This window comes from Bactrocera oleae, chromosome 4, assembly GCF_042242935.1.
Source record: "Bactrocera oleae isolate idBacOlea1 chromosome 4, idBacOlea1, whole genome shotgun sequence".
NCBI classification, from domain to species: domain Eukaryota; kingdom Metazoa; phylum Arthropoda; class Insecta; order Diptera; family Tephritidae; genus Bactrocera; species Bactrocera oleae.
The window spans coordinates 20,085,578-20,101,964 of NC_091538.1; the positions used below are offsets into that span (position 1 = coordinate 20,085,578).

Here is a 16,387-nt window from a genome sequence, read left to right on the forward strand (position 1 = left end):
CAATGAAGCAATGTTATCACATAGTGACGCAAATAATTTTTTTATACATTTTTAAATATATTTTAAATATTTATTTTAGTTTTTCAAGTGTATGAAAATTTTCTAATTTACCTATGTATAATTTGGCGTTATTAATAGTATGAATTTTAGCGAACTGTTGAAGCTAATTACCCTGGGTGTTTCGTAATTTTTCTACTTATGGCGGAAAACGTTTGTTGTTTTTATTTTCATATTTGTTGTTATATTTTTCATTTTATCCATAAATTTTTTTAATAATAATAACAAACATTTAATATAATAAAAAAAATATATTTTTTTTTCAAATTTTTATTGAATACATTTTTAAGCTTTACTTTCTTACTTTGAAATTTCATAAAGAAAAACAGAAAACCTTTTCGAATTTTTTTTTTTTAGTTTTCGTATTAAATTAGAATTTAAAAAAATTATATACAAACAATTATTCTTTTTTCTTTTTAATTTTATTTCTATAAATTTAAAAACTGTTAAAATATTTTTAAGATAACAATTATGTTTAAAACATCTATATAATAATAATAATATTCATCTTTTTACGTTAATTATTTTTTTAACAATTTATTACGTTTTATTAATTTTTTTTTAAATTCTAAATTGTAATTTTTCCTATTGTGTTTTAAGCTTTATTAAAAAATTTATTTTTGATTTTAATATATTTTGCTCACAATTGTCTGTAGTTATTATTTCTTTCAGCATTTTTAACTTATTTATTTTACATTCGTATGTTATAAGGAACGATTTCTCATATTTTTAGAATAACAAAATACCGAAAATGAATTGCTTTTCTTATTTTAAATATTTTCTTTCTTACATGTTTGTAAACAAAATATACTAGAAATGCACACAATTATCACAAGTTTTTCATAATACAGATACTGAGCAAACTACACAAAAAGTACAGAACAAGGCAGAGATCAGCTCTTTATATTTTGCTTAATTGCATATTAAAATTCGCTTAAATCAACCATAGTTGCAGCACGAATAATAAAACATAATAGTGATTGTAGCAAAAACAAAATAATAATAAATACAAAGTGGGAAATATAATAAATGAAAAAGTCAAACGCTAAAGCTTAGCGCCAGGCAAACAAAAGACTTAAGCCACGAACTTGCGTTCAACAAGTACAATGTACGCTCTTATCGCTGAAATGAGTAATACAGTGACGTCAAAGTGACGGTTTATTGTGATACAGTAGCAATAGCAACAGCCGGTTGTTGTTTTAGTTGTATTTGTCATAGCTAAGTGCTCAACCGTAAACAAACATTGTGTGGAACAAAGTGCCGCTGTAATTTTTGCTTTTTCTTTTACTTTGTATTTCTGTAAAAAGTGTTAGTTTGCAAAATTGCATGTTAGCAGAGGCAAGTTAGCAGAGGCTATAGTATTATAGTTTTGGAACTTGTTATAACTTATGTTTTCATGTTTTACATTTGCTGAACTTTTAAGCTCGTAGGAAAGATTTTAACGCCCTTAGTTGGTTTCTTCCACAAGCAGGCAGTGAAGGTCAAATACAAATGATGGGTAAAAGATATGTGTCTATGTATATGTCTATTCCTATGTGTCTATTATTATGTCTACGTTTATATCTATTCTGATACATTGTATCTCTATAAAATTATTCTCACTCAAAAACCGAAGCCATTGGGCCACCGTAAACGTTGTGGATTTGAAGGATTTCCCTTGGAACAACGATAACGATTTTTTAAGAAATTCATCTTCTCCGATGAGGCTAACTTTCATCTGAGTGGTCCGTTTATGAACAACCATTACATTTACATACTAATTGACAATAATAAATTTCAAGATATTGTGACATTGAATGGCTTCTAAGAAGTTGACTACTTCTTGAAGTCACTGGTCTTTAGCAATAAACCAGACTCTCTTCTAGCTTTAGAAGTCAATATTGAACGTGCTATTCATGACATACAACTTGATCAGTGCTATCGTCATTTTGTTATCTAAATGTGGATCTATGGCTGATATCTTGGTTTTTGTTCGCTAGTTTATTCTTCTATGGACTGTTTTTCAGAAAAATAGAGGAAACTTACATCAGAGAATATTAGAATCAAACCATTCGTGAATTTTTTAACAAGTTTCCAAAGCAGAATGAAAATCAACAACAAAATCTTCATTAACATTCCCTCATTAGAGTCGCGTGCGCTGCTCACCCGCGCTTTTTATTTGAATTTAAGTTTTTTCCTCACTCAGCTGCGAGCGTTTATAAGTCTGTGGCGCATATTTCTTTTTCAGTTGACAGCTTCAACTAGTGCGCAGCTTAACACTTCCTTCCATTTTGATTTACATACGTGGGAAAATTGGTTTCCGTATTCTCTGCCCGGCTGTTTGCCATTACTACTACACAGCGGGTATCAAAATAGTAATCTTAGAACGTTTTGTGACTCTTTCAATTTTCGTGCGACATGTTTTGTCATTAGCATTCGCTACGTGTCCACTTACTTACGTTTATATGCGTTTCATATCAATTCCTGAATACGATTATTTCCTAGAGTAGCTACCAAATGTGGAATGTAAATAAAATGTGTACTGAGTAGTTAAGGCTGTATTTTATTGGTCTAGTTCACGTGTATGTGTTATTCACTAAGTAAATAAATACGTTAGCATCATTGCAGAATTTAATAATAATAAGAATAGAAAACAGGCGAAAAGGCTTCATAATATAGCAGATTTGATCCCTTAAACAATCTATTTTTATACTTTCACAGCGTGTTTTTCAGGGAGTATAATAGTTTTGCTCACCTATATACTTCCTTAATTAGGGAAGGGCTTTTATTGATTCAAATTTTTTTAAAAAGTTTGCGCAGCCTTGCTGTATTTCACGAACCAATAAAGCTACTTTTTCAACAAAACACACACATAACGGTTGTGTTGAAAATTACAAATTGGACAATGGGTCTTAAGGTATGTCATATCACATAATCACATTGGACAACCTAACCAATTAAAAAATGTATATGTGCACTTTAAGTATTTATTTAGTTTTTAGTAATAATATTTAAATAATAATTTAACCTTTAAACGGAAAAAATATAAGGAACAGAAACAAGACAATGCACTTATATATTTAGAGATCATTGTTAAACAAAAAAAAATAAACTTAAAGAACAAAATCAATTCATATTATTGTGTATATGCAGTACTTGCATTTACACATTAAGAGATCTTGCTTACAATTTATATTAAAGATCAGCGAGTAGAGCTGTCACTAGTACAAAGTCAAGAGGCAAGGTCAGGCATTCAATTAATTTCAAATTGGCTTGGGAAGCTCTTAAATCAAAATAAACAATCGATAGAATATTGGTCGTTAAGCAAATACCGATATTAATAAACTTGCCTAAAATTCAATAAGAAACAAGTGAAGCATTTATAACCTACAAACCACTGTTTCAAATTGGTTGTATCGACACAGACAGCTGAGACCAATACTTGTAAACATGTGTACCGCGGCATTACCAGAAAATCGTTATTTTTATGGAAGCAATCGCTTTCATCTCGAAAAAAATGCCCAACGTGGCAACAAAAGAAAGAATTTCTCACTACCCAGTACGTAATCGCAGAAAGGGTAGACAAAAAAATAACTAAAACAAAATGTATTCAACACGACCTTAATAGAAGCTTCCCCAAGCCAGTAGAAACGACAATTTAAAACACAATCATTCTCATCTCAACAGAATAAATATACGTCTTGCGTACTCTGCACAAGATGGTATAAGCTCAAATCTTGCGAGGGATTCAAAAAATTTTAAGCAAATTTAATGGCGTTTACTGTCCTAAAAGACATCATTCAATGCTTCATATAAATAATTTTTCCAGTTCACCCCCAAACAAAGCAATTATGAAAAGATCCACGGGTTTAGTTGCAACAGCAAATCCCGAAGTGCGAAATCCCGAAAATTGCCAAGAAGCACCATGCTGCTCAAAGGCATAAAAAACTCAAACGTTACACAGCGAAAACCAAAGTAGGGTACTACTACCCACAGCAGTGGTCTCCATCGAACACCGAGAAGAACTGTTTAAGCTTAGGGCCTTAATATACCAAGGATCACAACGATCTTTCATAGCGTCTAGGGCATAAAATAGGCTACAACAACAAAACAAACTTTGAAATGTCGAGAATGGGCGGAAGAGTAGTTCAAAACTTTAATAAAATCTGCCCCATTACCCTAATTTCACCCCAAGCGGATAGGAGAATTCAAGCAGAAGTTATAGTCTTACCGCAACTAACAAATATGCTTCCAAGCTATCATATAAATAGTAAGCATTGCAAAAAGCTTTCACACTTCAAGTTAGCAGATCCCAACTGCAACTCTCAGATAATACTCGAGGGTGTTGAGAAAATTTCAAACACACTATTAGCAAAAATACTATATTCGGTTGGATCCAAAGTGGCCTAGGAACCAGTTACTATCATGACAACTCAAGTTGAGGAAATCTCAAACGAATACCTCAATTCACAATTAGAGAAATTTTGGGAGTTAGAAGAACTCCTCCCATTTTCAATTACAACCTCAGAAGGTCAGTATTGTGAAGACTTTTACAAAGTCACAACTACTAGATCAGATAATGGTCGGTACGTCGTACGTATACCATTAAACTAACAATTTCCCAACACAATCGCCGTAGGTCACTCTTGCACCTGTACAATACAGCAGTTTCAAAATTTGCAAAAAAAACCTAATCAAAAAAGTTGAGCTCAAACCAGAATATGATGTGTGTTGGAAGAAAACCTCTATATGGAACACATGGTGGATGTAAGCAGATGGCCATCATCAACGGCAAATACTACTCATATGAGTCACTGGCACAAGTGACACAAGCCCTCAAAACCGCAGGGTTTCTGTTAAAAAAGATAACGGCGAACTACCCTAATATCTTAAAGAATATACCTAAAAAAAATCTGTTAGATACTAATTTCCTTAAATTTGAAAAGGAAAGTACAACAAAAACTCTGGGGATTCAATGGAATGCCATATCTGACCAGTTTTCATACACTACAGAGTCAATATCTGCAATATCCGCCATAACCAAACGACAAATTCTATCAACTGCATCAAAACTTTTCGACCCCGCAGGATGGCTTTCGTCAATCATGATACAAGCGAAAATCCTTATACAAGAAGTATAGCAATATGGAACCGACTGGGACGAACAAGTAAAACCACTTCGTTTAGAAAAGTTCGCAAGCAATCTAAATGATATCTCACAGATATAAATCCCATGATGAGTAAATTATATTCCAGAGTACAAAGTCAAACTACACGGATTCTGTGACGCCTCTGAAAAAGCATATTGCGCCACTATATACTTGTATGTTAGCACACAAAGCGGCATTGCGACCACCAACCACCTTCTAGTAGCAAAAGCAAAACTGGCTCCTCTAAAAACAATAACTTTACCACGACTTGAACTATGGGGCGCGCTACTACTTTCCAAATTAGTATCCATGCTGCAAATGCATTTAAACATGGCAAAATGCAAATTATATCTGTGGTACGATTCTGAAATTGTACTAGCCTGATTAGAAAACCCTCTACATACATGGAAGACGTATAATTCCAATCGAGCGTCTCAAATACTTGACCTAGTAGAATCAGCCACTCGGCGACATGTAGCTAGTGCTGACAATCCTGCTGATCTAGGTACAAGAGGGTGCAAGCCCCTGCACCTTGCCACCACCACCACTTTCTGGTGGAATGGCCCCCGATGGTTAACAGAATCTCCCGATTCTTTTCCACAATCGCCCATGTGCAATATAATTGCCCCATAAAGTCGAAAAATCGACTCCTTTCACACAACATTAGAGGATACTGACATCCTTGAGCGTTTTTTATCGTACCCCCGAGCCCTCAGGGTAATCGCTAACATGCTCAAGTTCATAGAGCGATTCAAAATTAAAGTTAAGAAAGTAACCTCAGTATACTCCCAATGCGATACAGTGGCGCACCTAGATTTACAAAAAGCAAAGATTGCAGTTATATCCAGCTTCATGCGGAAAATCGCCTCATGCAACATATGATCCGTCAGAAATTTTATATTTCCCGACTTAAGCCCCAAATAAAGAAGTGCATTTTCATGTGCAAAATCTGCACTACGCATAAGCAGAACATGCATACACAGATTATGGCAGCATTTCCCCCAGAACGCTGCAACTTCACTCTGCCTTTCTGTGTCACAGGCGTCGTCTATGCTGAGCCAGAAAAAGGCGTCCATGTTAAGGTCTCCCACTCTGATGAAAGGCTATGTGGCTCTCTTTGTCTGTTTTATGAAAAAAGCAGTGCACTTTGAGCTTTGTACTAATCTAACAAAGGAGGCTTTCCTTGCGGCATTGCTCTCCGATGGAAAATCGGAACGCTGGCCAGACCGCTAGTGAAGCTGTGCTTTCTACCAACCGCACATAATAACGCCAAAGCAACTGATAAACGATAAACCGACAAAAAAAAGGCAAAGACAATTAATCGTAAACTCGCCAACAATCCGTATATAATAAGTGTAGTAAAAAGAAATCTATTAGTTTTCCAATAGATGGCGTTATTAAACTGTATCTCGGGTTGTATAAGTCCGATCGGGTTCCACTAGATGGTAAAAAGATGAAATTTCGTGCTAAAAAACCTTTTCTGACAATTTTGTGATTGGTTTATTCAGTTCAAAGTAAAAAAAACACTATATTTTGCAGTTTTTTCGATAAGGGCGAAAACGCAAGCCAGGCGTCTGAAAATGCGAATAGCGCTTATGATACTGATATTTAAGAGCTAATTACGCGCAATTTTGGTTTCGTCGATTCCGTTCCGGTAATTTCGATGTCAAAGATGCACCACGCACTGGATGGCCAACTGTCGAAAATTTCGATAAAATCATGGGCATTGACGATCCCGACCGTCATGTAAGCACTGTTTCGATTGCCCAAAAGATTGCACAAAAAACCGTTTGGAACCGTTTGAATAAGGCTGGATAAGACACAACGTCAAGCGAAAACGGTCGTGGTCGAAACGCGGTGAGCCGATGGAAACGGTGGCCAAGCCAGGATTGATGGCCAGGAAGGTTTTGCTGTGTGTTTGGTGGGATTGGCAGGGAATTATATACTATGACCTGCTCCCATACGGCAAAAGTCTTAACTCAGAACTTTACTGTCAACTATTGGATCATTTAAAAGAAGCAGCAAGGCCCAGAAGCGGTCAGCTTTGTCCAATAGGAGAGGAGTTGTGTACCATCAGGACAACGCCAAGCCACACACATTGATAGTGACTCGCCAGTAGCTCCGGGCTTAACTGGAAGGTTCTTATGCATCCACCTTATAGTCCGAACCTGCCACCAAGTGATTACCACCTCTTCCTGTCAATGGCGAACAATTTTGCTGGTGCATAATTCGCTTCAAAAGGGGCTTGTGAAAATCGACTGTTTCTGCCAATAGGTAGGAAGGCTTCTATGAGAGAGGCTAAATGAAATTACCCTTAAAACAGCAACAATTTAATGAACAAACTGGCGCATATTTGACTTAAATAATAATGCTCGATAAATATAACGACCCCTTCCTGCCACAAAAAGTTGCAAAATGCCCACTTCAACTTATATCTAACAACTTTATAAAAGCCAATAACCTGTTCTACACAGATAACTTTGGACCCAGATGTACCTATGCCAACGCCTATCGGCTATCAATGTGCCGCAACCTGTGGTTACTCCAGCGCCCCGAGCTATAACTGCAACCGCTGAAGCCGCTCCTCGAAATGGCACGCGACCATCATCAACACCAACCATGGAACCGCAGCGCGTCCGGTGCCTCATGTGCCGCCGCCCTCTTCGACTACAGCACTGCAACATCTACAGGGTCATGCAACCGATGCAACGCCACCAGATTGTCCAGCCTCATGGGCACTGTCTTAACTGTTTGGCAGCGGCACATGATACGCAAAAGTGCACGTCCGTCAATCTGTGCCAAATATGTGGCAGGCAGCATAATAAATTGTTCCAGCCCACCCCTAGACGCGACATCCATCGGCCGCCTGCCCCGCGCAACCGTCCTCTAAGCAGATAACCACCAACAACTCGGGCTATGCAATATCGACGACCAGCAACCCTTCCTGCGTCCCGACTAAGGAGTCAAGGAAACGGAGCATCGATTCGGCACCAGCAATTAAAGCCGCAATATCGTCGCTTCACGGGACTGAGCGACGTTGTAGCAACACTGCAACAGCTGCAACGATGGACGGGATGGGTAAATGAGCTAAGCCTTCCCCTATCGAACATCCCACTACAAGCACCATTCACTCCCGAGAATACCACACACCAATACATACAACTCCACACCACCCACCGAGATCTACCAAAATACACCACACACGATCAAACCAACTCTCTCTGCCCAATCAACAAAAAGGATGGACGAATCGGAACCTGTGAGTTGAATATTTGTTTCTGTTTTCTTTTTCTGTGCGACACCGTTCGACGCCGAAAAACTGTATCGTTCTTCAATTAATTTTATTATTTAAAATTCAATTTTATTGTGTAAAACAATTTTAAAGGCATTACAAATTGTAAAATTTATTATTATCCGCGTATTTTGTTCGCTTTTATTCGGGAGCAAGTGTTAAAGGGTGCTGAAAGTGAAAGTGGTAAGTGCCTTTGTGCGAATTAGCAACAAGTTAACTACTATACTTTTAATTGATTCCAATAAATTTAATTTAAATATAATAAATAATTACCCTTGGACTCAGACACTAAAGTAAATTCTGACCCAACTTTAATATTTATATTGGCAATAATTAAGTGTGTTTACTATTAAGTGCTGGTACATAACCTGAATACATATCTACACATCAACATATTAACTGCCTGTTCTTAAAAAACCTGACCTCGAAAAAAATTACTGACGTTGATATTTTTGAAATGATCAGCCTAGTGTTAATATTAATCAAAATCCACAACGATTAGAAAAATTGAAAACAACAATAAAACGTAAAACAAAGTTATCTAAAGAAAATATGTCATTGATTTAATGTTGTATTGTTTTTGTTACTTTTGCAAAAAAGCAACAACATAAATTCATACAGCTGACTTGTAGTCGCGCTTTTTAGTGAAAAGATTGAGAACCAGAGCAACTGTTGTTTCTCAGCGTACATTTATTATATGCAAAACAGTGCATACACTTAGGCGCTGTTGTTAGAATTATTTGATGCACTTACATACATGCTGCATGCTAATACTTAGTCGCTAAATAAATTATTTTCCTCTTCCTCTCTCTTCCGCTAGGGCAGTTTGCTGAGCGAACTAGAGGAAAGCGAACCGGATCCACCAACTTCGCAGGTAGATGAATGTGTTATCTGCATAAATGCGCGTGCGACCATGCAAACGTCACCATGTGGCCATCGTATTCGATGGGCGATGCGCACAGCGGCCACCATGCCTTCCATCCACATCCCGCGCTGCATGGTCGTTATCCGCGCAGTCCGAATGGTGGCGACCGTGTTGCACAATCGGTCTTCCATTTCGAATGGTCTCTGCTCACCCGCCTCACCCACATCACCATTTGCTATGTCAGCATACACACAGTCCCCGACATCACATGGTTCACTCACGCTTTCGCCTTCCGGCTCGTCCGTTTCAGGTTCAGTCTCGCCACGCGATGACCATCATCATTCTCATTCATACTGGTTGTCCGGCGGGCTGCTCGGGTGCTATACCGCGAAAGCCACTCAATTCTCTTTGCCACTCTAATTCTTCATCGAGCGGTTCGCGTATTAGCAGCTGCAGCAGTTTTCCGCCCGTTACGCATACTTATCCTGGTCGCCGTTATACCAAGGGACGACTGACGGATCTACAAAATCGACTTCCACCAATTAAGGAGTTCCGCAGTCCAGCCAAAGTGCCACATCCTTCGCCAGTGCACATCAGCAATCCACGTTTTCGGTGCGTACTCAAGTTAACTTTTCAAAATATTTAAACCATTATGGTTTTATTTACAGTTATTCTTCTTACACCAAATCCTCATCGAGTGCGCATGAAATTACTCCTTTGCTATGCGAACCTCCTTCACCTCCCAAAAGACCCATGAACATATTGGCGGGTTCAGCTTCAACTAATGGTTTGTGTCCACCGCCATTAAAGGCTGGTGGCAGTGCCAAAATTAATCCTCTGGTGTTGAAGAACTCTCTGCCGAAGAATGCATACACTGTGGGTAATAAGGATAAAAAGACGCCAATAAATAGTACCAGCGGCAATACCGCCAAAGTGAATGGGAAGCTTTTAAGTAAAACAACAAACAACAGTAATAGTAAGAAGGCGAATTGCGACGCTAACGGTAATAGCGTTTTAACGGCGTTAACGTCTATACCGAAATCGTCTGCGTCGAACCAAAATAGCAATAATAAATCGTATTCAGCACCAACCTCACGCTCCAACTCTTCCAACCGAAGTTTTCCACTATTCTCCTATACCAATAGTAATCACAGTAAGTTGAAATTTTGGGAAATGTACACTCAAATAAAGAGAGCTTGAAGTAAATAAAATTAATTTCATTCATTTATTCGATGTTACGCTAAACCATCAGAGGATCTTGGTACTTCTATTATATTTGATAAAATATCATTGAAATGCATATTCCGATTGCATTTTTAATTGTATCCACTTTCTCTCCCTTTACTATTTTATCGATGTTTCCTTCACTGGCGGCTTCAGATTCTTGGGTGTATTGTGGAAGCTATCGACCTTAGAATTCTAGAATCACCAATAATACCCATAATAGATCGATTTAGTTTTCATAATCCTACAGAAGTAAAAGAACATTAGCTATTAGCTTTTAAAAACTGAAATAAAAAATAGAAGTCGAATCCCGAACCCATGACCACTGACCTAATCTCAAGCTATTGCTTCTTTTATTATACTTACATAAACAATCTAACTCATTGACTTCTCTTCTTTTTGAACCAGCTATAAGTTCTTTTAAAGTCCCTTCAATTCTAAACCCTTATTCAATATTCTTTTTCATTTTTAGTTACCAGGCATCGTAACCAAGCTCTCACTGTAAGCTTTTATAAATATTATTAATTTTTCTTTGGACGCAGAATATTTTCATAGAAAACTGCGGAAATGGCGTTGAATATTATTATTCAACTTAGTATAGTATAAACCCGGTACCAAACTAAGTAAAGACTTTTAAATATAAACAGAAGGTTCTCATACGGTACCTAAATTTCCCCCTTCCAAGTTTTCGAAGCAAATATTTTAGTCCCTCATTTTTGTTTTAGTATGAAATATGTGACTATTTCAAAGGATCGTTCTTAACGCTGTATAGACAAGCATTAAACTCTGTAAATTCAGTTAATGCAAAAACATATTTCGATTTTGCGACAAATGAATTGTCCTACGCTTTAGGCCTCCTAATCCCTAACGAATTTTATAAGAGAAGCATAATTATACTCCCAGGATTATCTTTGCCTGCCGAGGGAGGATCGCTGTTAGACAGATTTTTTTTATTGAGATAATTGGCGCTCTATTTAACAGTAATTATTTACAAATACATATGTGATTACACCATGCTCTCACTTAGTATATCAATTTTATCTGCTCGTCACTGATTTTAATTTGTTTCTAAATTATCTAAAACAGTGTAATATCTCTTATCAGGAAACTATTAAATAGCAGAGTAATTTCCATTACCGCCTCCAATTACAATATAATATAAAAAATAATGGTGGTGATAAAGATGATTATGAGGATGATGATAAAGGTGGTGTTGGTGTCGGTGGTGGGTTATTTTGCTTGTATGGTGGTTTGGCTGCCTGGAAATTAATGTCGGTAATTGGTCTATCACACACAACTTGCATTTTCATTGTTGAGTTGCTCTTCTTTTTTCGCTTATTCTTTCTACCATTAAATTTGCCTTCAACCTTGATGTATTCTTTCTATTATCTTAATGCACCGTTATGTAGTTTTTTAAATTTCGTGTGAAATAGCTTTATATTTACTATATGTATGGCGTTTATAATAAGGTTTAAAACTTTTCCATCATCAAGAGCCAAGGGAAGGCAAAATCTTGATCTTCTAGTCCCTAGCGCCAAAAATAAGTCGAAATCGAAGACTGAGTATATAAAAGTGCATTATTTTCTTCTACATGAATCAACATCACTACAAATTCTGAGCCAATAATGCTTTATGTTTTAAAAGCGTATTTTAAAGAATAATTATGGACATATCGGCCTTTTATCTGACATGTTCAAATATTTTATTAATTGCAAACTCAATAATTCTAAAATAACTTCAAAAGGACAACAAAAACTGATCAGTAGGATCATGATTCTTTAAAATTAGAATATGTAATCACACAAAGAGTCCTATGGCGGCTACATAATCAAATTATTTTGAATCCATGACCATCAGCATGGTAGGCCCGTTGTGGACTATAATCTCACAGAAAGCTCTGTGACGTTAATATAATCAAATTGTTTTTGACCCACCCATAACATGCAGAGTTGACTCATACTGGACTTCCACACCAGTGACAGACACCAAAATCCTTCTATTCCTGCAAGAAAAGTACTCTTTGGTTCAAGAGTGAGAGCCAGTTCTTTCCGGCCACTACTTCATTTGCGGTTCTTGAGTTTAAATAAATAATGATCGAAGTTTAACACAAATTGGCGAGAGACTATTACTTGGTGGATGCAATTTCCGGCCAAGACCCAAGTTTTTTTCCAACTCCCATTAACCCGATAGTAAGCAAGTTAAAAGATCTCGTTTGCATTTCAGCCATTATAAAATATCTTAATGTTCAAAGGAAGCTTAGACGCTCTATTTAGGCATGAGAAAGTCTTTATCTGATCTGATATAATCTTACCATTTTTGTCCTCACAGCATTAAAGGAAGAGTAGCCCGCCAAAGAAACAACTCTAGAAAAATTTACAAAATGCATAAGGGAATGGGCTAGGGATTAGTATCTAATTTAGTAAAGAGTTTTTGGGTCCTTATCACATTTAATCTACGTATCTATTTATATATTCTCTTTACGGAAAATTACATACAAAAGTGCTGAAATACCATATAAAAATACAAGGCTGCACGCAGTAAGTACTAAAATCTCGTAAATGGTATACAATTAAACACAAAAAGTACTAAACTGATTGCGGGGTATATTAATGGTACTAAACTTCAAGCGAAAATTACTGATTACATGCAACAAGTACTAAAGTATTTATTTACTAGGTACTTTTAGTAAAAAAAAATTTTTCAAAAATATAGACTACTCTAAAGCAAATCTTAAATAAAAATTAGAAATTCTTCAAAAAAACAAACATATTCACAACAACATACAGAAGCAAAATTTCTAAATTACAACAAAAAATTCAAGCAGCATAGGAACTACTACTCAGTACTTTCTAAATACTGCTATAATTATAGCAATGGCATAAAAAATCGTTAGCTACGTACATAGGTACTTAGATGCTTACTTATGTAAATTTAACAAGTAAGCTGTGCACTCCCTTATCGGTACATAACATATTCATTGTACTATGAAGTGAATATAAAAACGTTTATTTAAAAAAAATCAAAATACAATTAAATAATTATAACTTAAATTGTACTTTATATCGACCTAAAGTAATTGAATTTTAATTAATTGTTGTAGTTAATCCAATAAATGCCAATTTGACTAACACCAAACCGTAATAAATAAAATTAGAAAATAAAACAATTATAAATTTAAACGGCTTAGTGCTTTTAAATTTTTTTAAATTTCGTGTATGTAGTTGTACACACATTTATTTCTAAAAATTTCTCCTTTTACAACACTCTGCCGCCAGTTGCAGAGTTCAAAGTTGAGAAGAGGCGTGCCGGGAATTATGAGATAGTTGAGCAACAAAATAAGAAATAAATAAACCGACTACTATTTGCCACATCTCTGATCGCATGTAAACCAAAAAAAAACAAATATTTATTAGTTTTCGTATTTGCATTTACATAAAGTGAAAATAATTAAACTAATTAATTACATAAAAAACAAGCTCAATAGGTTTAAAAATTGATTTCAATTGGCGAATTTCGCGTAATTTTCTGTACTAATATTTAATTTAAATACCGTTAATTATACATATGTATGCTCATATAACACATATGACTTATAATCATAAGTAACTAGTTTGTATATTTTGTGATTAGCTGTAGGCAAGGCGAGCAAAATTCTATACACAATTATTGCAATTAAATGAAAAGATTACAAATGGAAAAACAAATACAACAAAAATTAACCATTAATCGTGTGTCTATGAAATGTCTGAATTTGAAGGCGAATCAAAGCGCAACAACGACAAATCAGTAAAGGTCATAAAGCCGATGAAGCAGATCAGCTATATATAAACATATTGTATATTATGTTATTATATATATATATATATAAAGTATAAACGTTTATATATACATCCTTAAATAGTATATGAAGATGACAAAGTGATAAGTGATTTAAATCATTAGTTAATATGTAATTGAAATTATTATGCATTGGTGCATGCCAACATCAACAACAACAACAGTAACATTGAAAGTATTCAAAGGAAATTCAATGAATTTGATGTTATATGTACAAATAGTGTTAAATTAAGAACAACAAAAAAAATATATTGAAAAGTGTTTAAATCATGTTGAAGGTGAATGAAAGGAAATGGAACCACTTTAGGGGTATTCACGCCAGTTTTGTTAATTATTTAATCGTTATTCGGTAGTATTTTACGTGCATTTTGTTTTTGTAAAATTAAGAGAGTTCTACCGAGTATCGAACTACCATTGTGACAAGCTTGATCAATTTTTAGTTACTTGGTATTTTAAAATTTCATTTGATTCATTGCGAAAAAAATACATTTGCTGCTCGCTACAAAATAATTTTAGACAAAGTTTTCTAAAATAATATTTAATAATGCTGAGATATAGCAAAAAGTATGTTCACAATAAAGTGTTTTGACGAAGTATCAACTCACAAATTATCAAAATAACATGCTCGGTTTGAATACTCCTTTTAAAGATTTAGGTAAGTAATACAGTAAACCACGAAACCTAGATGGGCGATTGACATTTCTTAAAATAATTCGGTACCTAAAAAATGTTGCTAATTAAGTTAGGGTTTCATCCAATGTTAGACAGTCAAATAGTAAAGAAGCATATGCTGCATTTCAAGATGAAACCTACTTCCATAATGCCTTCGACATGCAAGCCATATCAGGCGATTCTGGACTTCATGTTCTGCATGTACTTAATTATATACTGGGTATAAATGTCAAACACATATGTTTACTAGTCAGCTGGTTCGACCGCTTTCTGAGAAATTTTATTCCCCTAAAGAATACCCTCTACAAGATAGAGTTAAATGGAAAACAGAGATATACACTTATTTACTCAAGATGGGACCAATTCTCATTAGCAACTTGTATAGTTATTATTTTAATTCATTCCCCCTCTTGGTAAAAAAAAAATGTTTGCAGAAAAAACCAATCTAAAGCTATAAGAAAACTATGTTTTAACTACATATTATTCTTCTTTAGTAGTAGAAAGGACCTTGGTGGTCGGCTTTGTTCAATAAGGAGTTATCCCATAGTAACCAACATCATAACCAGAGAAACTGGTATACATACTTTATAACACATACCAACTTACCTACGTCTACGAAACCTATTAACAGCCATAAACTATTTTAACTACCGTCGGTGGGCAGGCTGAGCAAGACTCGAGGAGGAGGCCAAAGCGGATCTTCCGCCGCGTCCTCGAACTCGGGTCTGGCTTCCAACCGAACCCTCCACCCCAGATGAAATCAAGGAGATTTTTCGCTATTGCAGTCCTTCTCTACCCACCCACGACTGTAGAGTGAGTTAGCTGGAGAGGACCGACAAGCCATATCAGCAGGCGCTGATAATCCTACACAAGGAGTCCTTGAGTGAAATGAATGTTTTCCTTTTGCTGAGAAGAGCTCTGCAAGAGACAAGATAAACAATAGGCGGATTTTCTGCTCGCTGTAGTTTTATGGGGTTATTATTAGGCGGTGATTGAAGCACTCGAAAATTTTTAAGATGAAATCTAACCTTAATCACCCCATATATAGTCTTCTTTGCGACAGAATTGAAACATCTTGGCAGTTTTACCTTCGCCGAATCAGGGGACATAGCCGAAACTGACATTAGCCGCCTTAAAAAATTTGTGATAGGCTCAAAGCTTTGGTCGATTTGGGAGAGTCTTATGATCAATTATAGAAGAATTTATGGTACCACACAGACCGGCGTTCTAAGCTGTTAAGTGAGGTCACAGTTAGGATTGAACACTTAACCTAACGTAACTTACCGACTCGAAATAAAAAGTTGTACTATG

General features: G+C 35.8%; 1 pseudogene; it reads left to right on the forward strand.

Moving 5' to 3' along the window:
* The first annotated feature begins 9,405 nt into the window (after positions 1 to 9,405).
* LOC106614494 (uncharacterized) lies at positions 9,406 to 10,800 on the forward strand (annotated as a pseudogene).
* The last annotated feature ends 5,587 nt before the right edge of the window (positions 10,801 to 16,387 follow it).